Consider the following 14,799-nt stretch of genomic DNA (forward strand, 5'->3'; position numbering starts at 1 on the left):
CATTGATAAAGAAACTCAGTCTGGGGGTGAGTGGCTCCACTTATAACAGTGGGGTGAAAGTGCAGAATGGCTAAGAGACACATTTTCAAAAATATGCAGATAAAACAACAACTTGCTGGCACTATTCATTTTAATGCCACCCCACTGCAAAAAAAAAATAAATAAATAAAAAAAATAAATAAATCATTTCTTTCCCTTTATCAATGTATTACACCGTCACTACCATAAATGTAAATAAAGGTAGTCCCCGGGTTACAAACGAGTTCCGTTCCTGCATTGGAGAGTTGGAATTAACCCTTTAACTACCCTTAAATACCCCCTAAATTTCAAAATAACTTCCTCAAAAACATGTATTAGATGCCATTGTACTGTCCTCGCCAAGACTTTGGAGTTAAGCCCTAGCTAGACAGAGAGTTAAGTTCAAATGACGATGTCAGGCCTCCATGGGGTTTGCTAACTTTATTCAGCTGCTCATGACATCAACACTTGTAGAATGAAACTAAAATAAACATGAAATTAAATCAGTTTCACCTTCAATAACTAGCTGCTGATACAGCAATAACAATCCACACAAATAATAAAAATTTATCGGTTGGAGTTGGAACTTGTTGGTTCTTTTTTATTTATCTTAGGGCTGTCAAAATTAACGCGTTAACGGGCGGAACGACCCACTCAAGCATTGCTGCGAACAGACTACAATAGCGCCGTTTGAAGTATATTGAGGGCTAAGGGCCGAGACAAGCAAGTTGAGTGGATGCAGGTGTTACTGGCACCCGCCAAGGGGGCCGCTGTTATTTTCAATGTGACCGGCATTGTCAGATTGAGCAGTGAGGAAGAAAGTAGTCGAGCGAGAGAGTGAGCGAGAGAGTAGAGAAAGTGCGCAGTTAGCGCAGGCTCAAGTGCTTCGTCCCCCACATGCTTTTGTTTTGTTAACAAAAGTACCCACAAAAAGCCATCCAACGCCCTGGTTTTTATATGTACGCTGCCGTCTTCCTCAGGAGGAAATCGGACGAACTGAGCCAACCGACGACAACGAGCCAACATGAATCGCCGGTCCATAACACCGCCAATTACCAAGAAGGGCGAATTGTTTTATTGAATTATTGTTATAGTAAACAAATACAGTACTTATGTACAGTATGTTGAATCAGGGGTCGCGTTAACTGAATATTTTCCGTCGTTGACCGGTTTTTCAAAACGGTGACGGAAAAAACAGAAGTCCATCTGTCATTTTGACAGGTTTCAATTCACACCCCAGACCACTGGGTGGCAAGTGAGCATATTAATTAGCTATTGTCTCTCTTGATGAATGACGTCGTTGGCCTTACTCGGAAAAATGTCAAGGCAACTGAGTGTCCGAAGTTTCTTCAAAAAGCCCCAAAATGCCGATGGTGTTGATAAAAGAGGTGAAAAAAGAGTGTGGCCGCAGAGCGCGGATTCAGCCTCCAGAACTACATCAAAACGGCCATGAGAAGTCGTCTGTCCGAGGCAAAAGTCCAAAACCTCATGACAATAGCCTCTGCAGCAATCCCACTTGAGACATTTGATTATGCACAAGCGGGCACGCAATTCAAGTCCATGCACACCAGGAGGAAGGTGTGAGACTACGTTCAGGCCACAGCAGGTGAACTGTTAATTTCATTGTTCCATATGTAGCCTACCTACTGGGGCCACAGTCAGCTGTTTTTGTCACTGCGGAGAAAAAGTTACATATTCATCTGCTTGATGTGTGATGGCACGGTGTGGATTGTCTGTTAAGCTTGTTCAGACAGAAAATTAATTAAAAATGAATGAAAACTAAATACTATTGAATATGTCATTATTATCATTTAAAAAATTTAAATGACGGGTAAAAATAGATTATGACCGGATTTTAATGACCCGGTCAGTCAAAATGACAGACAACGAAAAAGTCTAGCGCAACCTCTGTGTTGAATGTATATATCCGTCTTATATTTCCATTCCAACAATAATTTACAGAAAAATATGGCATATTTTAGAGATGGTGTGAATTGCGATTAATTGGATTAATTACGATTAATTAATTTTTAAGCTGTGATTAACTCTGTTAAAAATTTTAATCGTTTGACAGCCCTAATTTATTTATTTATTTAGACATTGACACCTTTTTAAAACGATATCTCGATTCTTGGCAGGAGCATATCGATAACCTTTTGGGACACAAAGTTTCACGATATATCACCATTTCGACATTTTGTCACACCCCTAGTATGTATATAAAAAATATGTATAACTGGAGATAGTGAAAAATTACAGTATGCTAAATTTCACATTTGAGGTGTGGGCACGCAGATAGGAGACCAAACTATTTCTTTATAAACATTAATTGGTCAATGACAGTATGCACCTGTAGAGTTGACATTTTTTCTAAACTGTAAATTTACCACTAGATACATTTTTATTAATTTAATAATGCACATTATTAGTCAAATTAATTGAAAAGTAGAGAATTATTGTCAAGCACATGAATATGATTTGTTGGCAAGTAAAGTCTTTCAGTTGTCATTTGTTATAACGAAGCCTTTTGTGAGACTCATACATACTGCGTGTCAGTCTGGGCACCAGTGTGCATACATTATGGGCTGTTAATTCAAGCATTTGTTTGTATTGTTTCGTTATGCATGGGCACCTCCTCTTCCTCCCAGGGGAGTCCTTGCGATGCATCCTTATTATGTGACAACTTAAACCCTCATTTATTTATATAGCACTTTACCAACAGCTATAGCTACAGTATACCAAAACGTGTTTCAGAACACATGGCATGAAGAAACAAAAACAATAATACAATCATAATCAACACAGCACTTGTTGACCATTCCTAAATAAATGAATTAATATGTTTTTAAACTGCTATGGGCTATCATAGAAAAAATGATTTTTCTACCTAAAAAGAATGTTAAACCCGTTCAAAAGGATTTGTAGTGAAAATACTGATCTGTTGCTACAATGCAAGGTGAGTTCCTGCTGCAGATGGCAGGACATGCGGTCAGTCAAGTGCCTTATGCCGACTGGCAGCACCATCGTGCCTCAAATGAGGTGAAATACCAATGTCAAAACTGTATAGGAGCTATCTGGCTGTTAAACTATAGGTAATGTGTTTAACTTGTTGAAAAAACACATGTTAGGACCACTATATAAAACCTTCAGCACTTTTAAAACGTGTTCAGTACATTCACACAAACCCTAAATTAAGGGAATTTGGATAACAATTGCTCTTAACTGGTATGATAAGCTTGTTCATAAAAGGAAATCAATGTAAAGAAATATTAGCTTCTGGCCTGATTGTGTTGAAAATACCCCATAAAATTCTGAGGGATGCATTCCTGCGGCTTTCTAAGCCAAGCAGTCACTGGCAAACAGATCCTTGGCCAAAAACTATGAGAAGGTTAAGCTGCAACTTCTGGAATTCTTTCTCACATGCCAGTAATCCAATCCAATTCAATTCCAGAAATTTTGTCAATAACAGGGCAAAAAATGTAGTATAAAATTAAACACAAGGACATGATTATCGTGTTATACAAGAAGGCTGAATTGTGTGTTTATCAGGTTTAATGCAACCTGGAATGTAATGATTCTAAAACACAAACCCTCTCATCAACTAAAAGGTAAGGATTACATCATCCACAGTAGGTTGTACTAAAGCCAAGCCTCTGCTCAGTGTATTCTGGCAAGAGGAAATTCTGGGTTACAGCCACATGGATGTGAAATCATTATTTTTAGAACAGAACATTGGAATAAAAATGAGTACATAAGCAAACAATCAAAATTCAGCTGATGAAAGACCATTATTTGTTTACTTTATTAATCGACTATAGGCTATTCAACCCTTCCAGTCAATGGACTTTTTTTTTTTCCACGTTATTGCAAATTGGTTTGATGATTTTCACAAAAGACAGTTTCCTGATCAGTGGCCTAGAGTAGTGTTATTTAACCTTTTCTGAGTCACGGCACATTTTTACGTTGGAAAAAATCCGCAGCACACCACAAACCAAAAATGTTCCAAAATTACTTTCTGTACAGTATATTTGATTACAAAATTATTTCTCAATATTTATATTTCTTTCGTGTGAAACTTGAGCCTGTTTAGATGAGCACAAAATCGATATCCTGACAGGAATCTTCAACAGATGTCAGTCCCTTTCCGTGTTTATTTTTTATAGCAGTTAGGCTTCAAAAGCTCAGAATCATCAGACAGGGGGACTTGAGCAATGTCTTTAACTCATTTGCTCCCAAAAACGTATAAATACGTTCTATTTTTAATTGTTTCAGTGTCCTAAAGACCTATTTATATGTCTTTTACGTTTTTTTTTCATAAAAGACATCTCTGGGTCCTGATTCAACTGAGCTCCAAAGCACAAAGCTGAAAATCCATTTTGAAGCAATACAACTGGCCACTGGAGGGCAGTAGCGCATTTGGTAAGACCCGCAACCCGATTCAACAGCAACGAACAGCCGGGCCGCACAGTCGCAGCGCTGGCGGAATGATGCCAGGCGGCGGACATCCGAGCAGAACAACCGAGAGGACACCCGGGATGCCAGGCGCTGGACAACCGAGCAGAACGACTGGGACCACCAGTGCAGCGGGCTCGCCGAGCAGACCCCGCAGAGACTCAAAAAAATCCATCTTTATGAGACAGACAACGATGAGGGGAAAGTTTACCCGGCTGACGCGGCGACAACAGCGTCATCACTCAGTTAGTTATGTGTAAATAAATTGTTACTTTGCTATCAAAAGCTGTATTTGTCTTGTTCTTTATGATATTTTGCAAAAGGAAAACATTATTCAGATGTTTGGGATGTAACTAAAGAAAAAAAAAATAGCTGTGTTAAAGTCAAAGTTATGTTTGAAATGTATGCTTTCACAAAAAGCTCAATTTCTCTGTTTTTACATCAGAAATTGGAAAATTGCTCAAACTAAGCTATTTTCTAATGCTGATTTCTAAAGAATGGAAAAAGATATGAACTTCCTTTTTTTCCTGCTGAAAGAAGAGAGTAATCTTTCTTCTGGTGGGTTCCATGTTTATATAGCAATAGAACAGAATTTTCTGTGGGCCTTGCAAAATCAGTCAAATTCCAGTAAAACAGCCAGGAGCGAATGGCCTTGCTCTGGTGAAAATGGCTGGGAGTGAATGAGTTAACCGCATCAGGGCTGAGTATATCGCCGACAATGGCTTTGAAGGCAGGATGCAACAATACCCGGTTTTATATTGAACCGTTCGATACACCCTCTTCAAAATATTCGATGCAAATGAAAAACTCCCAAAATGTATTTTCCGAATTTTATCTTGCGTGCGCTCGCTACTATGCCCGGGGTGCATCGAAAACTGAGGGCTGTGCCTTGAAAAAATGAGAGAGCTCCTCCCCGCGAGCAGCCCTCCTCCTGTCCTCCCCAAAACTGCGTGGAGGGCGGGGTGAAGCACGCTGCATTTGTTTGTGGCAGAGGTAACAGACACGACAATCATGGCTAGCTAGGAAAGACTTCGTACAGAGCCGCTGTGTGGCAGCATTTTGGGTTTGCTGATATGCTATCCCCTGTCGTACATTTTTCAAAAACACTGTCTTCCCAGATATTTACAACGAAGTCCTCCAAAACATTGTTACCGACTTAGCTGCTACAATCAACCTCAATTTGACAACAGACAGCTGGATACCCCAGGACACTGAGACGCACCTCAAGGTTACATGATGAACAATGAGTGTCAAATTAAGAGCGCTGTACTTCAAACTCGTCCTGTTTATGAAAGTCGTTTGTCATAAGCTGGTGTTGTGCAGTAATGAAAAGATGTGACTTCTGTGGCGTTTGTTAACTTTTTTAATGCTCCGACAACACTCACGCGCACACACTAGATATCATCATATAGCAAACTAGATGTGCTACGTTAGATCTCCCCAAGTCCCATGCCATTGGCTAAGTGAGCCCAGAGTGATCATGGGACACGTAGTCCATATACTACATCGATGAATTAAAAACTGCCATGACTGAATTGAAGCAGGCCAAATCAATCCATACCAGTGACTATAGATAATGCTGCAAATATTGTTAATTCAGTACGTGACACAGATGGACTCAGACCACAAATAGGATGTTTTGCTCATGTGGTAAACCTAGCTGCTAAGAGAGCTGTAGCAATAGACAGTGTGCCCCACCTCACTCTACAAACGGTAAAGATTGTTCTCAGCACTTTTATACAAAATTTCTCCAGATCAGTAAGAAGTAAGAACATCAATATTATGCACTAAAATGCATGTTTATATGATGGCAAAATAAAATAACATTGAAAAAAAATACCACTTGTATTTTTTGTTTCAGAGCATTAAATGTATTGAATCAAATCAAAAACAGTGTACCTCGTATCGAGAATCGTACTGAACCGTGACTTATCTGTATCTTTGCATCCCCAGCAGGTAGTATTAATGTCTCTGCCACAGTGTGGGACTTTTTGGATTTAGCAACAAGGTAACTGGCTTTGAGGGCTTTCTCATTTACCTTTGTAGTTTTTCTAAAAAAAAAAGTTGCCTATTTCTCTGTTTTCCCAAAGGCGAACAAAATAGTCCATCGACTTGTTTTGAAGCGACGGGTGTTTCGTTTGGAGATGACGTTAAAGCTTGCTTGGCACCATGGCGCTGTTGGAAAGCTGCACGTGTCATGTTCAAGAACTGCTTGGATTTCTGGCCATCAGCCACCTTGCTGTCCTCGACAATGTGTTGAAACACAGGGGTAGGATTGACGGTCATCACATATGGATAAAATGGAAAAGACGGTTTTGTGTATATTATATATATTGTATATTGTAGTTTGACCCAACTCCTGCAGTAGATTGCTGGATGAATACAGCCAAGCGTACTCAAAGACTTGACTATAAGAAATGGGACAACAATTTTTTTTAAATTTAAATACCAATATAGTGTATGTACAGTATGTGTACATTATTTGATGTGTATAATATAAACTGCATATATCGTAATACTTTGCATCCCAAAAGGTTATCGATACGCTCATGCCAAGAATCGAGATATTGTTTTAAAAACGTGTCAATGTTTAAAAAAAAAAGAACCAACATGTTTCTATCAAAATCATAATAGTGTCTCAGTTAACTCTATGGATGCCACTGACAGCGCTCAATGGCCAATCCATTAAGACTGGGAAGGGCGAGTGAACATTCGTTCATTCGAAACCAGAGCATTCACAGTCACAGATCACTTTTTTTTTATTTTTTTTATTTTTTTTTTTATTTTTTTTAAACCTATCCTGTAAGCTGCTTTACACGGAGAATGGAGATCTAAGTATCCGATTGATCTGAACAGTTTTAATGTTACAGTTACACGTCACTTCCTTTTGAGTTCGAGTCACTGCCTATTGATTTTAGAGACTCCCATTGTTGATTTTGGGTTATAGAACAGGAAGTGACCCTAAAATGCCCCAAAATTAGCTCGTTGCCTGGCATTGGCTGCAACTGACGGCCATATCAGTGGGCGGGGCACGTTTGAGAGAGGACGTGGTTTATTTGCTGCCACCCTCCCAGCGCTAATGGATTGGAAGTCTACTAGTGATAAATTTACAGCAGAAGAATGAAAAGAGCTTGTTTTTTCCTGTCTATTAGTTGTTTTGTAGAATGACCTAAAATGATTTCCTGACCAATGTATCGCCATATCGTAAGATCATCGTTATCGTGAACTTCGTATCGGAAATTGTATTGTATTGTGAGGTACAAGAGTTTCCCAGCCCAAACTATTAGCTTTAAAAAAAATGTGCTCCTAAATTTTTTTTGTGCCTCTATTTTTTTTTCATTTGTACATATACGTTGCGTATGCTTCTGATGAAAACGCTCAGCATACAGGCCTGCATTTATACCAAAGAAGATGAGAAATCACAACTCAACAAAAGGAAAATGAGATGAACTCCACCTGATGTAGAGTAAAAGGCAGGCCTCTTTTTATGTTTCATTCAACCCGAGTGTCACGGATTGTGGTACAGGAACCACCAACTGACATCTGACATTTAACTTAGATTAAATCACTCAACACAATGTACTGTAGCCGCAATCAATAAATTAGTTTTTCTAAACTTTGCTCTGTGTCCATAGAAAGAGAGCATCACTTGTTTTGTAATTTAATTCTATGAATACAAAAAAATGTCTGAACACCATTGATTTGTGCGGTAACTGATTGGCTTTGTCAGTGAGGTACTCAAGAGCTTGTCCATAATATGCAGACAAGTAAACTACTTAACGCTTATGGTGCTTTGTTCAAATTCCCCCCAAATAAAAATCTCCACGTATACTTTATAACATTTTTTCAATAAATTCATAATACATGGATATGGGTTTATATCATTTTTGATGCAGTTACTTTTCATCAATCATCACTACTGTACATAGTATGTGGACACAAAAGTGTCTTTTCATTTTTCGCAAGAGATTGTGAGATATAACACTCCAAAGAGATTCTTTCACATGTACTTGTGATGCATCACCATCTCCTTTTTTTTTCTAAAATGTGAATTACACGCAGTACAGAAACCGTCTTAAGGGATTGTTTGTTTTAGGGGGAGAAATATTATTACCACGTCTGTGGGTGATGAGTCAATACTGATAGAGTTTAGCAACGAATCAAGCTGCAATCCGAAAAACATTCATGATTTCTTTTTGTCATGCTACACTAGGCTTATTTGTGATTATCCCTATTCTATTGATCAAGTGAATAACAGATAAATGTATCACTGTTATCTTTTAGTAAAATAAAATTACTGCTTCCCCATATTCATGCTCTCTTCCAACAAAGAATCAGCTATAAAAAAAATTTTTTTTAAATGTGTGAAAATATGGTGTGGCCACAACAAACACCAGTTTTAATGTTCTGGGCCACACAAAAAAAGACTGAACAAACTTATTTTCTTTGTGTTAAACAGGGGACACAGCTTGAAAACTATGACTGATAAAGGACTCACCTACACAAGTGAGTGGCATTTCATTTTTTGTTTTTTCTTAGTATGGATTTTCTTGCCGGTGCATCAAAATCCAGCATTGCTTCACAACAACCCAGTCTGTGCTGTGCCACAAAAAAAGGTAGTCTACGCTAGAGCTGTCCCGACTAGTCGACGCAGTCGACGAGCACAACAAATAAAAAATATATGCGTGACAAGTTGAGAATGACGCTCCGTATGTAAGCGGGGAAAGTGGCACAAAGCCAAAAAAGCGCACCAGAGTGGCCAAAACATGGACTTATTTCAACAAAACAAAGGAGGGTGCACTGCTTTGTCCTGTCTCTTCAATCCCAAGCTTGCATACATGGCTGTACGTGGGCTGTGAATGAACACCTAAAGCGCCATCTCCCAGTTGTAATTTTGGAAGACGACAGGAGACAATAAGCTGGCAGATCGTAAGTCCATTTAACTAACCAATGACATTTTATTATAGTTGCTAAGCCTGTCGAGATATGCAATGACTCCATTTATCTTAAGATAAATACAAGTGAGGCGGTCATTTTCACGGCTGCGTTTTGTCGCCGCATGCGTGCATGCATTTGTGTGTGCATGTTGATGGCATATAAGACTCTAGTTCCTTTCATGACTGTTTATTGGTCATCAACACGCCATAGAATTAAAGTTCGGACATACGAAACAAGGAAAAACATCTATATTAAACACTGTAAATGTTAGCATTGCTACATTGAGGGCTAATGACAAAAAAGACAACCTACTTCAACCTGCTATAAAATATTGGCAGTCTTCTCCAAAACGCAAACTTGCAGTTAAAAGTTGCTTTTTTTGCAGAGTGTAAAGCTTAGGGTTAGCGATGTAGCGAACGTACTTCCGGTGAACATTTCAAAATAAAAGCACGTCATGTTCGTCATATGAATAACAATTTCTGGAGTTAATCCCACATACTTCAGAATTCAGATTCTACACAAAGAATAGCTTTAAAATGACACCCTTTATTAAAAAAATCTGATTGGCAATTAATAATTATAATTATTATAATACTATTATATAGAGTAGTATACTATAATATTAATGCTAGATTTTTTTTTTCAAGAGTTGTTTTGAATCATGTTGGAAAGGCGAAGTCAGTATTCTGAATCTGTTTACATTACATTCTTTTGCACTATTTAATGCCATCAGCATTTGATCTCATTGTTTATTCGTGATTCATTATTGTTATTTATGTGTTTATTTGTACTTTAATAAAGAATTTAAGTGTTCCAAAATGTTTTTGTGAATTAATAAGTGTCAATATAAATTTCATTGCTAAATTAGTAATATATATACATACATATATATATATATATTCGATTAGTCGACTAATCGTAAAAATAGTTGGCTTACTAATTAGGAGAAAATTAGTCGTTTGGGACAGCCCTAGTCTACGCAGGCATGTTAAGGTAACAGACATTACTTCATGTGATGGTGCAGACAATGACCCGGAAAACTATCATTGATCTGCCTGCTAGAGAGATCCACAGAGTTCGTGGAGTACTGTCCCCCCTTGATCCCCCACGACACTATCATCCCAACAGCAGTTGGCATGCATCTGACCATCTAACAGCGATTATTTGGATTTTGATATATGCTTATTCTGTCTTACTGCACAGAATTCACTTCACATAATGCACTCTGATGCCACGTAATCGACGCATCAGGCGTTAATAGTCAAAACCACAGACATAACAAAACTGATATTAATGTGGGTATATTTTCAAGTTCAGCTGGTTTGGATATTACATCACATGATGTGATTGACAGAGAAGGCTTAAAAGTTTTCATTGGGTTAAAAAAAAATGTGTTTACACCGGTACATTAACAGACTTCTTCGTATGTCTTAAAGGGGCTGTGCATCGCATTGTCAGGTGGGTGTCACACCTCTGTGTTGAACTTTTTCATTTTGCCATTAGAATATTGATTAATCAAATAATGATCCCTTCAGAATGCTTGCATGCATAGACTGTCTGAATGATTTGTTTATGTTGAAAACATTGACCCAGACAGTAAATAGATTACAAAATGTTCACTTTATCGTAGTCGGGTAGTAAGTGTATTTTCAATTAGCAGCATTCATAGTGACACTGTATTTTATTTTTTAAATCCTTGGTAGCCACTGACAAGCTACTTTAAATAAGATGAAGTGAATTTGGGAATCAAAATGCAAAATAATCCATATTGAGACCACAAACATTTGTACTACACCTTAAATCTTCAGTATATAGTCTACAAGAAAAGCATCTATCAAACTATACAGGCTTGAATTTAATGATTGTGTGATGTATCATATCCAAAATACAGTAAAGGAGCACTTTTCAAGGTTACATGTAAACCGAATAGAAGCGTATCATATAAAAATATAAATGTCACTGGGGTTTTCTCCATAGCGCTTTTAAAGTTAAGTTGTCATATTGCAGTTGAATTATAAGATTTGTGAACCGTGATTGCACGATTTCACACGAGCCAAGTAGAATGTGGTCGTCGTATTTATTTGATAAATTTGAAGGTGTGTGAGAAAAGGGGGGATTATTGAAGATTTCATATTATTGGCAGCAATCTGGAAATAATTTATGTGATTTAAAACAAAAGATTTAATTTAAAACAAAAGATTTGAAAACGACATAGAGAACATGATTTGTTGCGAAACACTACGTAGACAGAGTATAGTAAACACGCAGAGATGGCTGATTTGCTCTTCGTCCTCAACACACTCGAGCAGTTATGTTTCAGTCGCAGCATACAAACAAATTAGATTGATATAATCATGCCATCGCGGCGTGTGCTCACTTTACTATATCTCAGTTGTTATTGAGCTGCTAACACCAGGGTTGGCGTGCACATACCCTCTCTCCGGGTCGACCGTCAACTGCATCCACAGTTCAGCCCCGCCGTCAGTCCTGTCAGTGATCCTTGGTATTTGTCAACATGGAAAATGTCAACAGTTTACCTCTTTCCCTTGACGCTGTTCTCATTAAAACGTGTACGGAAATGCAAGGTGGAAAATGAAACGGTGCGTGTCGACGCTTCCTGATTTAGGTACGCTGGTAGTGATGATGAGATTTGCGTCAAGGGGTGGGGCGGAATGCAGCTCGGGCAAGAATTGACGGCTGAAACACGTCGGTGCAGGTTTATCGTGGAATAATGTGTAAATGGTAGGGAGGGGTTTAAAATTTACTCAGCCAAAATAATTTTCTATTGCATGCATTAAATGACTTTGATGGCTTACCTCGACTGTCTGCGCGTGTGTGTTTACAATGATCTAAAAAAAAATTTAAAAAAAACATGACCTAAAAAGTTGTATCGGGTCCTGTAACAATGATGTATGTATTTAAGTTAAATGTCATGCCAGCACTGCCTGTACTTAACTACCTGGAAAGACTGAAGCAAAACGCTTTTGACTCTTATGTGTGTTGATAGGTTTAAGTGTAGCGAAGGTTACATGAAAATTGGCATATGCTTCTTCTGCATTGCTTCATGCTTCCCTAACCACTCCACTTCCTACTTATTTCTCAAAGGCACGCCCCGCCCGCTTCCTCCCTGCAAGTGATTACCTGTGAAGCAAGTGAGTTGCAACCATAGGCGGAGTTTGACTTTTGGGACAAGGGGGGCACAACATGCTGATGACCCCAAAACGCAGTGTCAGCAATGAAATTAATTTACAAGAATATTTTAATAATAAATTGACAATGAGTTGTTTTGTTTCCATCATTCTTGAGAGGAATTCTAAATCAGGCTGCTTAGGCAATACTTTTCGCCAAGATCGTCATCCATTGATTATGGTATGCCCGCCGGTGTCGTGCCAATGTAGTTACCCCAGTCAAAAATAGTATCCCCTGGGCAGAGCCATATGGATTTATTATTGAACTTTTGATTCAAAAATAAAGACAAAAACATCCTAGCCAAAATGTGGCCCAAACACAAATCAACATTACTTCAATCAAAAAAATTGCTTCAATCAAAAAAAAAAAAAAAAAAAAAAAAAAAAAAACTTGACTCCAATAAAAAATATCAAAGAAAAATAGCTTTCATATGAATTTTTTGAGTTCCAAATTTATTTTTGCATTCAAACACTTTTTTTTTTTAATTGAAGACACTTTTTTAAAATTTAAAATATACTCCGTAATACGGAGCCCCCCGGGTGCCAGGGTAGAAAAAATAAAAAATCATAGCTAATCTGTACCCACAGTTTAGTAATCTGTGGGTACAGTTTACCAATCTGTGGGTACAGATTAGTAAACTGTAGGTACGTTTAGTAATCTGTGGGTACAGATTACTAAACTGTACCCACAGTTTAGGGTACAGATTAGCTATGATCTTTTATTTTTTCTACCCTGGCACCCGGGGGGGGGCTCCGTAATATGCAGTATATTTTCAATTTTAAAAAAAGTTGCTTAAATTAAAAAAAAAAGTGTTTGAATGCAAAAATAAATTTGGAACTCAAAAAATTCATATGAAAGCTATTTATCTTTGATATTTTTTATTGGAGTCAAGTTTTTTTTTTTTTTTTTTTTTGATTGAAGCAATTTTTTTGATTGAAGTAATGGCGAACTGCCAAATGTTACTGAACCGCTACAATAATGAAGGTGAGGAATTTTCACTGGAATAGTCAATGGAAATGATTCATGGCTTCATCACTACAGTCCTGAAACCAAGATGCCAAGCTTGGAGTGGAAAAATCCGTCCTCCCCGGTAAAGAAAAAATTCAAGAGTCAACTTTCTGCAGGAAAGGTTATGCTAACCATTTTTGGGGATTCCGAAGGGCCTATTTTGGAGGATTATCTGGAAAAGGGGAGTACAATCAACAGTGCAAGGTACTGTGATTTGCTAGCCAAGCGCATGAAGCCTTAAATTCGCACCAAACGCCGAGAATTACTGTCAAAGTTTTGCTGCAGCATGACAATGCAAGCCCACATGTTGCCAAGGAAACCATAGAAACTATTAACAAACTGGGTTTTGAGGTGTTGGCGCATCCTGCATACAGCCCAGATCCTGCTCCTTCCGACGATCATCTCTTTGCTCTACTCAAAAATGCATTACAGGGTCGTGAGTGCATAATGTGGTGCATAAATGGTTGTGTGACCAGCTAAACACCTTCTTCTCAGATGGCATTCTTAAGCTTGTAGACCGCTGGAACAAGTGCATCGAAATGGGTGCTATTTTTTCGTGTTTTGTGTTTTTAAAATAAACCCCAAAAAATAAAAGTGTGGACAATTATTAATTTACCCTCGTACTTTGGTTACTCACTCATAATGCTTTGTGTTTGAACAAAACAAATAGATTGTGCTTGTTTGTAACGTCTCCATCTGAAAAGGCACTAAATACTTATGTACGCCATTTGCCAAAATGCCTAGCATTGTTGGTTCATGTCCACAAATTAGTTTCGAACCTGTCACTGAAGCCCCTTTCACATACACCTAAACACCGTTTGATTTAAACTGGCAGCCCTTGTATGTGAAAGCAATTTCCCGGGTCGACTAACACGGAGATGACGCGGACATTTACCGAGTCTCGTCTTAGTATAATGTCCAGGACTTTCCTGGGAAGCGGTGTGCGTGAAAGCAGGCGTTAAATTCCCAAGTCACAGCACAATGGCTGATGACGTAAATATCATGGTGGGCCGATCGTTACGTCCTCTTTCTTCGCAGTAAGACAAAAATCGGTACGCAAACATCGCAGTTATCAACATAGAAAGCTGGAAAGATAATTAAACTGATAACATAACGAAATTAAATTGCTACTAGATCGTAGAGCCGAGGAAACGAGTCCATCGTCCATCTTTGGAAATGTGTGGTTTATTTTGT

At 38.2% G+C, this 14,799-nt stretch overlaps 1 protein-coding gene across 1 annotated transcript in view; it reads right to left on the reverse strand.

Annotated features, from left to right (window-relative positions):
• The window catches only part of LOC130914604 (myelin basic protein-like), an 86,770-nt gene extending 74,565 nt beyond the window's left edge, over nt 1–12,205 (reverse strand). Inside the window, exon 1 of the mRNA XM_057833964.1 lies at nt 11,842–12,205. The gene's annotated coding sequence lies outside the window, so the exon portion shown is untranslated. The remainder of the gene's footprint in view (nt 1–11,841) is intronic.
• Between the last annotated feature and the right edge of the window lie 2,594 nt (nt 12,206–14,799).

This window comes from Corythoichthys intestinalis, chromosome 4, assembly GCF_030265065.1.
Source record: "Corythoichthys intestinalis isolate RoL2023-P3 chromosome 4, ASM3026506v1, whole genome shotgun sequence".
Lineage (NCBI taxonomy): Eukaryota > Metazoa > Chordata > Actinopteri > Syngnathiformes > Syngnathidae > Corythoichthys > Corythoichthys intestinalis.